Source organism: Thermobia domestica, chromosome 6 (assembly GCF_964235325.1).
Source record: "Thermobia domestica chromosome 6, izTheDome1.hap1.1, whole genome shotgun sequence".
Classification (NCBI taxonomy): Eukaryota; Metazoa; Arthropoda; class Insecta; order Zygentoma; family Lepismatidae; genus Thermobia; species Thermobia domestica.
In genome coordinates, this window is record NC_137459.1 from 143,073,472 (window position 1) to 143,092,007 (window position 18,536).

The window sequence follows — 18,536 nt, forward strand, 5'->3', positions numbered from 1 at the left end:
GCACCTATTTCTATCCAGAGCTGGTCTCAACATTATCATTACCTTCGCGCCGTCATTTTAGACATCCCGTATGCTCTTATCAGTAACATAGCAATTGGACACATGAGTGTCAAGCAATTGTATACTTATTATGCAAATTTTCTTTACAGCTCCCTTAAATGTGTCACACGACACCCAAATTGTTCATGGGCACACCTTTGGCATAATATTACTTCTTTTTAGCACGCGGAATGAGAGAGTTATAGTATAGTTTAGTGTGTAATATATTTCTTACTAGAGATGCAAGGGCTCGGAAAAAAAACGGCTTTTTTGGAAAAAAAACTCGGTTTTTTCTGCTTCGCTTTTTTGCTTGGGAAATTTTGGGCTTTTTTCAAACTTCTGCTTTAAATTGATAAAGCAGACTTTGTTTCGCTTCTGTATAACACAAAAAGTTATTTAATTAGTGGTTGATGCCGATAATAATATAAAAAACTCGAAAATAAACCATGAATTTCGAAAAGATATTTTAAACAATTTTACTTCAACATTTTTACATTATGAATTCCAAAGGATTAACCAATGTATATAATTAAAAAAAATAACCTCGTATATACAAAAGTAAGCAGAGTTGTCAAGAATCTTGGTTGTTTCTGAAAATGCCAAAAAGCTGTTTTTTGGGGACAGTTTAAACCAGTCTTTTTTGGGGTTTAAACCAGGTTTTTTAATTTAGATATTTTGCTTTATGTATTTATATTACATATTCACAGAAATAAGTTTGTTTCGGCTTGGTATCATTATGCAACAACGGGATTATGCTGGAAGAGGTCCCATAAGCTTAAAGAAGTCCGGTCAGTAAATTTCTTAAATTGAGAAACTCTCGCCCTAACCATCGGGAAAATCCCGTCATTATTTTAAATGTAAAATAATAACGGGAAAATCCTGTTATTGCTTTCCATGTAAAATTTAAAGATCAACGTATTATAATCAGTACGCTAAATTGAGGTATTAAATTACAAATTTAGTATGTAGATATCATTGAAAGTCCAATCCAATCTAATGTTGGAAGCTACGTAGGCAATCGATAAATTTTACCAATTTCAATCAATATATTTAAGCAACCTTGGCTTCTTTATAAAACAACAGGCATGCAGAAATATATAATTTGGTTTCGTTTCGTATGTTTAGGCTTAACATCCTTACCGAGGTTATCAAGGAGAAGACTTTCGCTTAAAGTGACATCCAAACCGCTACTTGGTTTACATATGAAAGTAGGGTTGTGGGTTCGATCGAGAATTGAACATGGGACACCTTGATTAAAAGATGAAAAGAAAATAAGACTAATGCAGATGGTTTGATATGTGAAAACGTCACCATGAAGTTCACACGATTCGCATTTTTGTTCTTTTTATTTTTTATTTTTTGGTTTACACCAGTTATTAAAAAAAGCTGGTGTAAACGAGCCAACCCTAAAAGTAAAAACTTCTTTTAAAAAAGTATACAAATAACTAGCAAAATTGTATGTAGTATTTTTACTTCAAAATATTCCATACCCTCTTTTTGAAACAAAATAAAATTAAAATAAAACATAAGAGAAATACTTAGATTTATATGATACAATTAAAGGCTGCACACCTGGAACTTTTGGTTCTGTATATTCTTGAAATTCTAGTTTTTTTTTATAACCACCATTAAAGGCGCGCATCAGGGGGGCGCTTTCCCCCTAGAGAAAAATGTACTTTAGAATATCGAAAATCCAATAGAATTTTTACATTAGTTACAGCAAAATTTGAAACTATTTTTGAAACGTCGCTTATATTTGCCCCCTTCCCCTGGAAACCACAACATGGGCGCCCTTGACCACCATCACGGTTTACTCAGTCCTCAAGTTTTCTGAATTTTTAGCAAGAGGGATTCAACATATTACGAACCCCCCCCCTCCCAAAATAAAAAGGGCTACGGAATATATTTAAGTTAAGCTAAATACAACTGCACAACAAACATGACTGAGTAGTTGGCTTTTGCCCTTCTATCGGGAAGTCCGGGATTCAACCCAGCATTCGACCATTCTGACAAAGTTTTCCTTCATTTCATCTGTGAATGTAGAAATAGTGCGTGTTCTAGCCGACTAGGAGTGTAGGAGTTGGCCGACTTCCTTTCTTATTGTTTTTAAATCGTCATTATTACTAATTACCAGCAGTGACGGTTTTGCGAAGGTTAGGGGGTCGGTCTTCCGTACTGAAGCCTGTTCCCCAAAGTTGCGGAATGTCTAAAACGAACGATATATCTATTAATTATGCCTTTACTCATAAACTTTAAGTTCCCGTCAAATAAAAATCACGAATGTTCAGAAAAACTAAATATTAGTAGTAAGAAAACCCCTCCCAAAATACTTTTCTAAATTCGCCACTGATTCTCAGTATAAAATGATTTTCAAGGTTGTATCCGGAAAATTATTGCTAAACATATAAACGAAACGAAATATTAGTTATGCCTGTATTCATAAACTTCAAGCAACCCCCAAATAAAATTAGAACTTTTTAGAAAACGAAACAATCAGAGAAACCCCTCCCAAAGTACTTTTCTAAATCCGCTACTGATTATTTGTATAAATTGGTATTCAAGGTTGTATCAGGAAAATTATTGCTAAATCATTGCACAACTACAGTATAACAGAAATGTAGAAGTACGGTTTGACAGACATATTGAAAAACGTATATAGAAAAACGTAAGTTTAACTTTTGTGCTAGAAGCTAGAGTACTAAGCTCTTAGAAATGAAACACGGATTACAAACTAAAATGATCTAGAGAAGAAAAAAATGTCTATAACTCAAAAGTTAAAATAAAGATAAATAGCCTGTAAAATTGCCCTCGAATACTACATTTTTCATGTTAGCTTTAATTCGTAAAGCATGTGCTCCACCCATTTTGATGGTGAATTACAGAGCTAAATATGACATTTAGGTCATGGAATTCTTATCTAACTATAGAATATACTATAAGAAAGCTATTTGAATAGAAAAATCATGAAAATGAAAAAAGTCAAAATTTCCAAAATTCTCGTTTTTTTCCCAAAAAGCCGGCTTTTTATGTAAAAAAAAAACATCGATTCAAAAAAGCCGGCTTTTTTGCATCTCTATTTCTTACTAACCATAGAGCATGGGAAATGGGTCTTCGACCTGATGCTCAATGTATCCGATGTGGACAAGTTGATATCCTTACCCATCGCTTGCAAACCTGTCTTTACACCCAGCCTCTGTGGCGTAGTTATGCAAACATTATCGCACGCATATTCCGTGTTCATCTACAGTTTATTAACAGTTGCCGTTTTTCCTTTTGCCAGATTTTAAATATTTTCTACGTCCTAAACACAATACTATAGTGTGGTTAACTATTCATGGCATATTGCATACAGAAAAAGAGCTGATGACACAGGCACTGTGCATTTATAAACTACAGTGCTCCTTTGGAACAATGCCTCCAGATCTACGCTTACATCATTTTACTCGCTGCTGTTTACTATTTTTTTTATGTTGTCTGTGTGTGAATTTTGTGTGAATATCTTTAATGTGATTTATTTTCAATTGTGTTGCAGTGGTATCCTTTGTGTTTTGTGATTCTTTCTCTATTATACATATTATATAAACATATGTAATTTTTTGCAAAAAAATGACTGTTTAAGAAAAACTGGAAAACCACCAGATTTCTAATCGCAGGGTCGAAACTTCGATTCCCATTTGGGTCAAACATTCTGGTTTGTAATACTGTTTTCAAATTACATGGAATATATCATCTCAGATTATTTTACAAAAAAGTGGTTAGCGCATTGAAGTTCTATTTGGTGGACCCGGGTTAGAATCCCGGCCAGGTTGAAACTATTTCAAGTGTTTTTGTTTCAATTTCAATTTCAGTGCATCATACTCAGTGTGACAAGCAAGATCTTCTCTCCCACAGAAAGGAAAAGATGTTGGAATGAGAAGAATTGGAGAAGGTCTCTCAATGGATTCAATCATTTACAAACTTATTTCCAGTAGTTGTTCTAGATTTGATATTTTTAGCTACTTTCAAGCATTTTCTGATTCATATGTGATTATACTTTTTTTATATTTCTTTGAATATACAGTGTAAAATAAAAAAAAATACATTACATACACAACAATATTGAGAATAACATGTGATGTTCATTGGACAACACGCTCTGAACCAAGGAGATTGATCTTAGAATGGAGAAATGTTTCGTGCATCACCTACTCGCAATTTTACTTCCATACAGACTTGAGTTAGTGCTACCAACTGCTGTCAGTACCGAGGATAGTTACGTGTAAGTTGGGTTGCATCTGTCTAGGCGTTCTCACAACTGCGAAAGACCTGGACCCCAAGTAATGTAATTAGAGCATTTCGGGGGGAGATACTTTTGTGGCTGGGTGTACATAATTCCATGATATAATTTGTTGGATATTCAAATTTTGAAATCCAGTAGCTCCTATTCTTCTGGTGCATAGCACCTTAAATTTTGCTCTTTTCATTTATCATGATGCTCTACCAGATGTGCTATGTGGCAATCAGATTTTAGCGACAACTTGTGGGACCCTCCCGTGTTAGCAACGTGAGTTTTTTTTTGTATAGCACTTGATCTCTTTTAAACAATACCTTTGGAAGCTTTTGTTTCTTCTTCATTACATAACATCATTTTTGTACTCACTTAAAACACCCAGAAATAAAAAAATAAAATAAAACGTAAACCACATATGGAAAAAACACATACTATATGTTTATTTTTTCTGTGTGTTCTTTTGTGTTATGGAACTAGACTTCCTTCAATGCAAATTGTTTCCTTTGTCTTTGCTTTTGTTATGTGTTTTTGTTTCCATGGTTCTGTTTCATTTATTTTCCTTTTTTACCTTGTTTAAGAAAAACATGGACCTTTGAAAAAACTTTACAACATTGAATAGAGAAATGACTATTTTGAAAGTTATATTTCCTCCTGGCTGGGAATCATATCTGCATTTTTTTCTGTGCATAATGCGAGATTTGAGCCTTACTCGTATTTTGTATACATGGTGAACGTTTCACTAATATGAACTGAAAATTTCTTCACGACATTGTTTAGATTATAATGAATTAAAGAAAATACATTTTGTTTATCTTAATTGCATACAGCTCTGTTGATATTCACACGATGTATTAACGACTTCTTCTACTTTTTGTAAATTGCACTTCACTTTTTTTTTTGCATTTTTTGACAGTTGTATTTGTTATTTCTACAAGATATTTTGTTCTTAACCCTTGCATTAAGTTTCCTTGTACTATGAATACTGATTGTTTTATTCTTTCTTTAGACGCTTAATTCCCCATCTTCTCAATAAAAGAGGATGTGTTGTGAAGACTGCTGTAAATCCACAACTACATTTTGCGGCGCTTACATGTTGCATATAGCTTATCTCTATATTTAGTTTGTAGGGATCGGCGTTGCAATATGATTGTTGTAAATTCACATGCCCTAACAAAATATTAAGAATGACGATATAAAAGACGGTTTTTATGAAGAAATGGAACGGGTATTTGACCAACTACCGCTGTGTGATTTGAAAATTATATAAGCAATTCCAATGCAAAGGTAGTTCCAGAGGATATTTTCAAATTGATTGTAGGATGTGAAAATTTGCCTAAGAGAGGTGATAGCAACGGTGTTAGACTTGTAAACTTTCCAAGATCCATAGCACTTATTCTAAAGAGTACAAAATTACCACATCGCGACATATCAATAGATGAAAAAGCGCATAATCAAATCGATCACGTTCTAATACATAGAAGAAAACAGTCTAGTATAATTGTGTTTAGTAATTTATAGGGAGGGGCTGACTGTGATAGCTCTTATAGGAGCCAGTACCTGGTAACAGCGATTGTAACGGAGAGCTTATCATTGAAATAATGAAATATCCAGCATCTGAAAATAAATAAACCATATTGAAGTGACGAATAGACTCTCTATTTTAGTAGGTTCGAGTTCACTACCGTTGAGAATACTAGTCAATGTAAGCTATAACATTAGAATTGTAGCAAAAGAAATATTATGACATGCGTAAATGCGTAGAAACAAACCAAGGTTGTACAAGGAATCCAGTAAACTAGCAGAAAAACGAAAACACGTACAATTGCATGGCTACAAAATCCGAACGATATAAGTGTATGAAATTTCGTTAACGTCAACTAGAAACTTTCTAAACTTCTTTTAGAACGAAGAAATATATTTTATTAAAATACTAGAGATATTGGACTTGAAGATAATTACAAAACAATAATAGTTGGATATGTATAAGGGTATCAACAATTAAAATAAATGAACCTCATTATTTTACACTCACTGAAAAAAAGAATGAAGCTCCCAGAAGAAATGGAGTAAACGAAATGAGACTTCTCAGATTGCAAGATCATTCACCTTTATTATAAAGATTGCAATATCAGATCAATACGAAAGCTGGTTGATGTGCAATGCGTAACACAAATTTCATATCAGTAAGTTGTAGTAACCCTTCGCAACGGATACATGCTTTGATGTGGTTGGAGGTGAGTGGTAGAGTCGTCTATCGTAGCCTAAAGCAAGTCAGTCTTTTGTTACTCTAAGTGCGTCTCTAGATATTGCAGATCACTAGCGGCGCAAAGTAGGCGTCCGGGGTGGTCCCAAACGTGTTCAATTAGGAAGAGATCAGGAAGCCTTGCTTTCTATGGAAGACATTTAATATGACTTAGAGAGCAAATATATAGATGTGTAGTGTATTGAGGAACATTGCTTTTGAAAGATTTTACTAGCGTACTTTCGAAGAAGGGGTAACATAAGCGGACCAGAAATCTCACCCTCTTATTTCCAAGCTGTCAAGATTCCGCGAATGATTACGAGAGGTGACCGAAAGTCATACAGCATGATGTCAGAAGTAACGCTGATTTGCCGATCCACAATACTGGATGGATTTCACCTCTATCCCCGGCACCACATCACACGCACATAATGATCATCTTTCGTAATGCAGTAACGAAACTCATTACTTAAGTTGTGTTGACAACACTCTCAATTTTGTGGTATTACATATATATTTACATGGTACATTTTTTTTGCACTTTTTGTCCATTAGTTTGACAGCTACAAGGGCGTATCAAGATAAATGGTCCACCCTATATATATGCCACAATTTTAACATCGAGATCACTTGCACTAAATATTACAAAGATAATAAATAAACAATTAAAAAGCAATGCTAATCAAGCATGTCTTCACATCACTCTAAGGTACTACTGTATTTGTTCTTCACTTCTAAACGCAGCTGCTTATGCAACCTGCCGATGCCAATAGTCATTTGGGCTGCATATCCACAAGGTGCACTGTATAGCCTTCCAAAAACTCAATATTCAGTACTCGGTTACGTTGGTTACTTCGATTAGAGTTTGGCGTCCCTTTCAGCATCGAAGCTATACGAGACGTCCAATTACAACATAACGTGGATTTCGAACCACATGAGCTCCTGTCTGGAATCGAATCTATTTTCTTTTTGCGCAAAATACACCTAGGCTAACCATATAGCCAAGAAAGAGCTCGCTCAGTTATGTAATGTGGACTAATATACTTGCTACGATTAGTACTCCCTCTTCACAAACGTGAGTACTTTTCTTCAGTCTTTTTCTTCCAGAAACAAACACACACATATGTAAGCACACACACTCTTCCGAACATCGTACAGTAAATTTACTAGCTGTATTAAAAAAAAAAAAAAAAGGAAAACTTTCAGCTTAGGCAGTGCTTCTTCTACAGTGTTACCCCTTAACACTTCTAAAAGATATTTTATAAATATATTAACTCATGAACCACTGAAAGTTTGCTATGAAATCTCACTGCACGAACGACACTACTATTTTAGGCCAATTCGAGGGGAAAGAGTGATAAATAGAAGTAATTCGCATCATGCAGAATTTTGGTACGCGTGTTTGGATTAGGCCCAGGAAAGATCTTGCGAAATCCATTTAAACACGGAGTGAGAAATGACTAATTTCAAAAACTACCTGGTTCGCGTTTTTCTTAACTTTGTCCTCTGTATCTCTGAGAAACAATCACACAGGATACGGAAGTTTTCTATTGAAAGACTGATTTTATTCTGTTTTACGTATTTCCTTAAAAAGAAGGTAATATTGTTTCATTGTATTCGTAAATTCTGCTTGTAAAGTGAAAGGTCGAGTGATTTCTATAATAGGCCTATATGTTTTCCTTTCTTTATTAAGAAAGTTTTTGATGTCAGTCACTTAACTTAAAGATGTGAAATTTGGTATAAACCCTTAAAGATAGATTTATCATTCAAAAAAAAAATGCTTCTAGAAGGGGTAAGATGACAATTTCATTAAGGTTCAAAATTACCTTTATTTATTCACAAGGCGACAAATGTTGAGAGTCGCCTAAGTTGGAAATGTAAAATTCGGTTTATAAAGTCTTAACTAAGAACAAAAGAATATGGTTCCAGCAGTTTTGAAAATTCCGGTTCCAAGAGAGAAAGACTTCTATATTCTATAATATTGAAATTTCCCTTTATTTTGTTATCTATTAAGTGCCATGTGTAGAGATTTGCTTAAGTAAGAGTCTTTAAATTATATATATAAACTCTTAAATACAAATTATGAGACACTCATTTCAGCATTTACAAAAATTACTCTACTTAGAGGGAAAAGATAGCAATTATTTTAATATTCATGTTTCCCTTTCTTTGTTAAAAAAGTGTCGATGATGAGGATACCCTTAAGTTAAAGATATGAAAATCGGTATATAAAAATAAATAGAAGTATTTAAGTGTGTGTTTCAGCATCTGCGAAATTTAAACTTCTAAAGGAAATTTGTACGATACTAAGATATCCCATTAGTTACTCTGAAAACGCTTACTGCAAGGATTTGAATAAGTTAGAGGTGTCACATTTCTTATATAAATTCTTAATTAAAAATAAACGAAACACGTATTTCAGCGTTTTCGAAACTTCTATCTCTGGGAGAGGAAGAGAGAGCAATATGTACTATTATATGAAAGAGTGAAAGCGCACAGAGAAAAAAAGTATGTGGTGTACGTAGAAACGTAGGTTGCATGTGTAATTCCTGTAGTTTTGGACTTAACGTACAGCAGACGTATAACTCAAAACGCATGTTTTATAATACTCTCTGTATAAGTGTTCCATCTATACGTTCTTTCCCTATGAAACAATGTAGGCGGTCAGGATCTCACATACAAATGGACGTATATAACATATAGCTGACGAAGGTAACACAAGTATATGCATGTGATATACGGGAAACTGTTAGATATCAGACATCCTGTAACAGCATGATGTAACACCTAAGGACAGTGCCTATCTAGCATACGGATAACGTATGCTCCGTACTGATTTCTGTAGTACGGAAGAGAATTCCGAATATTTGTACAATATACCGCGTCCAGAGAACGGATTTTTCTCTGCGTGAAAACGTATTTCTCTATTAGTATTCAACCTACACTTATGAAAGAAAGGATTGTATATAGACGGTAAGGATCTCACATACAGATGGACGCATACAACATATAGTTGAAATATATAACACACGAATACACTACGTCATAAGTATACATATATAATATAACGGAAGACTGTTAGATTTCAATCATCCTGCAGCAGCATGGTGTAACATCTAAGCGGGAGAAAGGCAGTATGTATGCAGCAAATATGTGACATATGCTCCGTACAGATTTCCATATTAAACATATGGATTTCGTATTTTTGTACAACATACCACTGTCCAAATAACGATTTTTTCTGAGTATGATTTACTGAAAATTCAGGCTATATTAGCGTATCTCGTAACATGAGATATGCTCAGTAAACTTGTATTGCTACGGGAACGATGAATAACAAGCTATGCTAAACTAGGTAAAACGGATTCAAATGTTTTGTCGACAATAGAGTACTACATAATTAGTGAAGTTAGGGAGGTGAAACACGTCATATAAACTTATTATTACAATTAAGTGCACACTTGTTTCAACACTTTGAAAAATGTTCGTTTCCTACCTTCATGTAGGTTCCCCACTTTGATTAAAGGGCATATCCTAAAGGAGTAAGGGGTTCAGAATTAAGTCGTAAAAATGTATTATATTTTTTATAACTACAGTTTCATCGAAATATGTGTCCTAAGGGGGTTCAAATGTTTTCCATAAATATATTCTCCCCGTGCTAAGAACGAGCATTTCAACTAATTTGCATGTATGTTTTTGTTCCGAAAATAAAACTCCGATTTGACCGTCCATAACTCCAAAATTTAAGACCTGTACATCATAATGTTTCACACGCTTTATAACAGGGAAAGATCTACTACCATGCTAACTTCTAACTCTATCAGACGAGTTACATATATCCTTTTCTCCTTTCTTTCAAAAATATGACCCAAAATTCTACATATCATAACTCTGAAACTGAAAGCCTGCACAACATATTGCACAAGTTCATACAATAGGTTAATGTCTAGTGCCATACCCAGCAGCCCATAACTCGGAAACCGTAAACTTGCATAATATATTGCATACGTCCATTCAATAGCTTAATATCCAGCACCATACCAAATTTGATCGGAATCTAATGATTTCCATATACATGTGTTTGTTTTCCAAAATATGACCCCAAATCTGACAGCCCATAACTCAGGAGCCTAAGTCCTGCACAATATAATGCAAGATTGAATCATAAGTCTTATAATATTTCCAAAACTAAAACAGCAGGCGTGTGTGTACCCGTGTTCGACTGTAACTATAAGGTCAAATTGGTTCAAAAGGCGGTATATGAGCGGATTACTTAACACTGAGGTGCCAACTACACCAGTATAATCAGTCAGTTTTTAGTCGAAGTGATGATAAATACTTCAAAAGTGATTGCTCAACAATATCTGATACGTGAAATGTTGCTCTATGAGTTCGAACTCGGGTATAACGCTGCGGCAACAACCAAAACATTTATCAAACGGAAGGGAAATGTACAGTGAGCCACAACATAGCAACTCGATGGTTTCAGAAATTTCATGTAGGTTGCAAAGATCTCAAATATCAACCAAAATCCGACCGACCCAAGGTAAGAGATTCTGAAGTCACACAACATATTGAAAACAAATCCATCCACAGTACACGATTATTTTCAAATCAACAAGGCATAACTCAATCCACTTTATTGGGTCACTCCCACGAATACGTGAAAGCCGCCACATTGTGCAACATGAGCTGACCGCAGCTCAGGTTCAGAGAAAAGTTGATGTGTGCCGACATTTGCTTAAAAATCCGCAAGATGTATTTGCTGAAAGGTATTGTCACATGCGACGAATTTAAGTCCGCAAGAACATCGGTGGAGCAATGGTCAACTTTCAAAACCGGTCGTCGATCATTACCTGTGTAATACCCTGTGTGTGGTGGAACTACAAGAGGGCAATTCACTATAGCTTCGTTCCCAACAATCTTACTACCAATGCTGATCTATATTTTAAACAATACGAGCTGTTGTAGGCTGCACTTCACCAGAAAATATCCTGCATTGGTGAACTGAAATCGCACTCTACCGTAACACATATCCACACTCGGCTAGAAAAAGATACAAAACACTCAGTAATTTGATGGTATCGAACTGAGCAACTGAGAACAGTGCTTGATTTATTTGCCTCTAAGGACTATACGTGATATCGAATTCGAATCTAGGAACTGGCAGTGATCGTAGCTGGAGAGCTACTCAAATGGAGAGCGCATATTTATCATTAGAACATATAGTAATAATTGTATCAATACTTTTTGTCTGGAGAATAAGTGAAGTACCTATTCTTTCTATTGATTCCGATTTTTTTTAATTTCAACTGGCTCACAAAAGGTCTAGAAGGTTATATCATTCTTCAGAATAAATGTATGTAATGACAATATCTCTGTGAGGTAACACTATCGAATAGCATTACTCGGAGACAGCTAAATATTATGGAGTGATCAAGTGAGATTTGTTACAAACAATATATGTTTAAGTACTGATGACATTTAACTACACTTTTCACAATGTAAATTAGTGAATTGTGAGTGTGTCACAAAATATATGCTTCAGAACAAGTCATCATAAGCGTGCAAATATTGGTCCCATTCTGCAACTAATTTACGAATGCTGTCCGTGTAAAATTTGAAAGGTAAGTATTCGAATCATTGTCAGACAGCACTTTCCACCTCGTCATCGGAGTGAAACTTGCGACCTTTCGATGCCTTATTTAGAATACAAAAAAGGTGAAAGTCACAAGAAAAAAGTCAGGGCTGTGAGGAAACAGTTTCAGATACTTTTGCACAATTGATCTCAGTGGCAACAACACTGGTATCGCCAGGATGGAAATCATTACTTGTTCATCCACGTCATTTCCAATCGGCCATTATTATTTTTAATACTCACGCGTCGCCATACACGTCCTTCATCCGACGGAATACTTCATTCAACCAGTTGATATCATTCAACAGTGAGAAACTATATGACAGTACATTGATGTACTTTTTGGATGGATTGTGAATACAAAATGTTACGTTTCAAGGGTTAGTCCTGTCACGACTGCACATGAAACCATTGTTTTTACTTTACATGAAAAAGAACAGATGTCATAATATGCGATTACAAATACACATTTTTATATCTTCATTTTTAATTATGGACAGAGGTTTCAGTGGAGCAACCCTCATATTTGATGTCATTACTTCATGTTTCGTACTCACAATTTATTAGGACAAATCTGTCCACACGTAGCTAAGGACTCTCGTATAAAGTACATTAAATATTTAGCGTGTGTACTGTTGTATATGATGCTTGCAACAGAAATTATGAAGGAATATGCAAATAACGTATTTTCAAATGCTGACGAGGCTCGTCTCTTAGTATACTGACTATATAAATCGTCTGATCGAAAGTGATAAGACTAGTTCTAGAAAACACATTTGTATTGGAAATACTGTCCACTACATTTAACACTTCTCAAACGAAAACTTTAGCAGTGACAAAACTTCTCCAACAATATGTATATTGTTGATATGCATGTTGATACTCCATTCCTGAAATACCGTTCAAGTTCTCTGTCACAACCTTTCGAATATCGTTTAGCGGTCGCAAAGCCTTCTCCCTTCAAGCCCACCTTCAGCCTTGGGAATTAGAAATAATCGCAGGGTGAGAAATTCGGACTATACGGTGATTGGAGATGCATTGATATAGCTTTTTTATTCAGGAACCTTAGGCAGAAATTTTGTACATATTTTTCGTATTTACATTTCATTGGCTATCTTATGAATTATTATTTTCGGGATCCCAACTCCTTTTTTTAAAAAAAAATACAGACACTCAGGCGTCTGTCAGTATACAAAAATTTGGCAGACATGATCTGCCTCTGTTATTGTTTTGGCTGGAACCCGCACCGCTGTTAGTCCTTCACATTTTCCCTCCCGTTTCTAAGGCTTTGTGCCACTCAAAACGCTTGAACATGCACTCACTGTCGTAAACTGTCTTTACTATTTACACTATCTTCCATCCTGATTTACTGACCTTTACGCAAAACTTGACAGCGAAACGCTGTTCCATATTACTTGCCAATGATCCAGTGACGGGCCTCTTCCGAATAGATTTGGCTCACTGGTTGTCTGCTTACTCTCACTACTTCCTATCTGTTAACGCTCCATCTTTGCACTGCTAAGGGATATCTCTTTCCTCCCCAACGACTGGTTTCACCGTCAAGTACGTCTGAGCGCAATAGTGGTGCCAGTCTTATCCGGACGGACCCTGTAGCTAAAGACATCCCTATAGATAGCTGAGCAATTTGGTATTACTTATGTTACAGGTTGTTAGGGAAAAACAAAACAATAAAGAGAGAAAGAAGAAACGAATACACTAGTTACATGAGACGCGTATTCTTTGCTTTTAGTATAAAAAAACAATAAATAAATACTTTGAACAGATATACTCGTATTTTATTACATTGTAACGTATATTTGTGAAATACAGATTAAAGATAAACCAACGCAACTCAGACAACGATTTTGTTCTCTCTCTCTCTCTCTCTCTCTCTCAGGAAATACTTGTCTAGACACTATAGAAACAGTCGATTCATCTTCAGAGAATCTTTTTACAAAGAAACGTTGTCGAAAGAACGATGTTGCATTAGTTAAATCTTAAGCAACCTAAATAAATTTATTCTTAAAAATTCGTTGTTATTTGCCTTCAAATAAATTATAGAAAAGACCAACAGTAACATATTATAATAAACAAAATGTGAAATAATGATCAGTAAATTCCAAATAGAGAACAAAGAGCGTGCTATAACTCAAGGCTTCAATGGAATGTAATTTGATTTTTTTTTCTTATTGTAGTAGAGTTGCTACTTTCTAAAGAAAACCGCAATTGCAAACCTCAATGTGGTATTAGGCGTGTAAGTGTGGGCTCTACGAAATGAATTTCCAAATAATTCACCCACACGAAGATGTGTTTCAAATATTCTAAATTATTATCTGACACATGCACAAAAGTATTTTACACACAAAAGTATGTATTCAGTAGAAAATCATTATCAAAGAAGTCAAAACCACATGAATATTTGCGTTACTATTGCAACCCACACAGAAACTTGACAATAGTTGTGTCAGATCATTTCTTATTGAAACAAGTAATTATTCAAAGAAGAAGAAAATTTTGACGGTCCCAAGGTTACAGTCTTGGTCTTTATTATCTCATACCAAACATAATTTCATTGTAAATATCTCTTACCTGAATTTCATATTCCAGGAAAATGCCGAAACTATTTTTTAATTTAAAACATCTACGCTTAAAAATAATATTTGTCTCGTTACCCGTATTACCCGTCTGGTCTTTCGTTTAACGTAAAAAGACAAAACATCTTGTTCGTCTTCGCAAGAGTTTACTGAAGATAAGGAGGATCTTCGGAAGAAAATGCATTCTGAAGAATGAAATAAAAATTGGTATTCAATGAAGACGCGAGGGAAAAATATTGACTACCATAGATATTTACAAGGATATTTCCAAACGTTCCTGGCTGATCTGACACTAAAGTATTATCAGGCCACTGGCAATAAGCTGTTCATGGAAAATAGTAGCAAGTATGGGAGAAATAATGCATCAGCTTTAATGGTCTACATGCGTTTTGTTAGACAGGAGGAAGTCATTCGAATAAGTCCCCGTGCATTGGGCTCGCATACTGTATGTTAATGTTCCAATCCACATGGCTGTTATTACCAAGGCTACAGTGTAAGGTTGTGGCTTCGAGAATATTCAACATTTATCCTGCAGCCGAGATTTAACACTGCAGCCTTGCCAAAAACAACCATGCGGACTGGAGCAGATCCATTCAATATACGAGCTGAACAGTGACTGGTTTAAAAAACTTCCTACAACGAACTAGAAGCAGACCAATTATTTATCCCATATGTGGAACTACAGTAGTGTGTGGCGAGAAATGAGTTCTTTACAATACTTTAGGACATCATCATCATTAATTGGCACCACAGAGTACACTCCCTAACAAAGACAATAGTGACTGCATTGAGAGAATCTATGCTCTGTGTTTAATGGACGGCACATGATCTAATGCATCGCGAACTACTGTCACTCGATCAGGCGTACAATAAAAGTGTGCATGAAAATGGTAAGTGTGGTCCCTACTTGTTAATAACAGAATTGTTAGTTTGCTTCACGACAGCACATAAACACATATTACTAAGGTCAATCAGTTCATCATTACCCAACTTTGTTGAAATATGGTCATACAACTTCTATAATTACATGATACTGGTCAGTCGGCTTACCATGTGTTTCATTCATTACAACTATCAGGAGGCACGAAGCACAAATCTTGAATGCTTATGCACTGGACGACTTCCTGCGCACATACTTCAATCGTTTGTGCAGAGTGGAATCCATAATCTGCGCGAACACTGGAGACATTCTCTTAATGCTGGTGATTTTCATATTCCTGATTTTTCAGGTACGTTTTACTGTATGTTGTCTTTCTGTTTGTTGTGTGGATATCCGAAAGAAATTTCATTTAGGGTAGCTGTACTTGATCATATTTACTGTTAACTCACGACCGCATTACCAAAAGTTTCGCCACTGGAATCGTCACTGAAATATCGCGACATTGACAATAAGCCATTTATGTCATATACAGATGGTGATCAGAAAAATGGAAACACCTGTAGTTGGCAACACGTCAGATGTATGGGTTGGCAGTGGTGTCGTGGCGCCCGCAGCGCCGGACCGCTGGTGGTGGTGTGTTAAGTCGGTCTCCATACTACGTCAGGCGCAGTGGAACAGCAGTGTCCAGTGGCTGCAGCAGACGGAGGTAGTGTAAAATGGGAGACCTCTCACATTTTCAAAGAAGGCACATTGTTGGTGCGCGGTTATGTGGAGTGAGTGTGCTTCAGTGGCTACTGTGTTAGGTGTGTCGCGTGGGACAGTGTCGAAGGTGATGACGGTCTACACAACACACGGGAAAACTACATCGGGGAAGCGGAACAGTGGGCGGAAGAAAATCATGAGTGACAGGTCACGCCGGGTATTAAAGCGCATTGTCACGCAGAACCGTCGTGCCAATGCGGAGCAAGTGACGGAGGAACTCAATCAGCACCTCCCCCACCCTGTTTCGACAATCACAGTCCGCCGCAAATTACATGACATGAACTTACGGGGTCGTGTTGCACGGGCCAAACCGCTCATCAGGGACCATAACGCTTTCGCACGCTGCAAATGATGCCGCGACAATGCAACTTGGACCGTTGAGGACTGGTAACGTGTGATATGGTCGGATGAGTTATCCTTCACCCTATTCCCAACCACGGGCCGTGTTTATGTGTGGAGAACGCCCAAAGAAGCTTATGGTCTGCAGTGTCTCCGCCCAACTGTGAAACATGGCGGCGGCTCGGTGATGCTGTGGGCCGCCATGTGATGGTTTTCATTAGGTCCTGTAGTCACACTTAGCGGACGAATCACTGCCAACGATTATGTCGCAATTTTAGGAGACCACTTGCATCATATGGTCCGGATGTTGTTTCCGAACAATGACGCCATCTTCCAGGATGGTAATGCACCCATTCACACAGCTGGCGTTGTTGCAGCGTGGTTTGAGGAACATCGGGATGAAGTTCAACACCTCGCCTGGCCCGCCCAATCCCCAGATCTCAACATAATTGAACATCTGTGGTCCGTCTTGGAAACACGACTCCGGCGACGATTTCCACCTCCATCCTCTCTCACAGAACTGGCCGATGTCCTGCACGAGGAATGGTGTAAAATTCCACTTGCTACCATTCACGACCTCTATGCCTCCATCCCACGTCGCATTAAGGCTGTTTTGAAGGCTAAAGTTGGCCCGACACCATATTAATCTGGTAAGTTGCAATTTCATTCAGGTGTTTCCATTTTTCTGATCACCATCTGTAGTACTCTGTGTAGAAACGATTTTTCCCCTCAAGAACAATATTTGGTTATGTTGCATCCTGAGCTGCAGTCACTTCACATGGTGCCTTCGTCCCAGTTGCTTTCCAAAATGATCGAAGTGTTTCTTGGTGATTTCAGCACAGCAACTAAATGTCATTCCTAACGAATTTGGATTTGGCTATTATTGGCAGCCTTTTGTGCCCTAATGTCTATGACTTTTGAATATCTTCATTCAGAGATGCAGATATTTGTCATCATCTTTAAAGTTATTAAACTATGGCTGCCCTGTACGACCATTTCTCACATTCCTAATGCATGGGATGTTCAGTCCCTGTTTACAAACATTTGTTTTTAGTTTGAGCTTGCAAAGCACGTATAACACTACTTGGAATTTTCATGATAAGAAATCATTGCTATAGTACCAACTTTGGTTGATTCTTTCTTTTATATCAACTACAGAAATACAGCAGCGTTTTCTAGTAAATGATTAGTGACGCGTTTTCTGACCTACACATATAGACAATTAATTGACGCTAAAAGTGGGGCAAATATACTTTTAGTTTTTCTATGAACAATCTAACTTAACCGTTTTGATTGTGTCTGTATATTATAATGTTTCACGAGGACACGGTGATACAGTGGTAGAACGCTTATCTCTTGTGCACGGGGTCTCTAGTTCAATCTACGGCCAAGTAATTTTGTGGTGGACAACATCCTGCTCATGCTCGTGGGTTTTCTTGGAGTACTCCTGTTTCTTCGCGCTTTCTCGTTCCATTAATTCTTCCATGATCATTCACTTGCTTTAATCATTGTCTCCCTTAGTCTAAAGTTCATATTCATGGGACTTTAAATTCAAAGATTTCAAAAGATAATACTTTCCTTGAAATGGACGAATAAAATAGTTTATATATTATGCTTGTGTGCATTTCAGCTTCAAAATTTTTATAGAAATCCGACATGAAAAATCGAGTGAAGAAATCCTACCAGTCTCTTGGTGGTAATTTCTGGAACTTATCCAATTATGTTATAAATTTCAGTTACTGGATTGTTTGTTATTTAAAGGAATCATACCT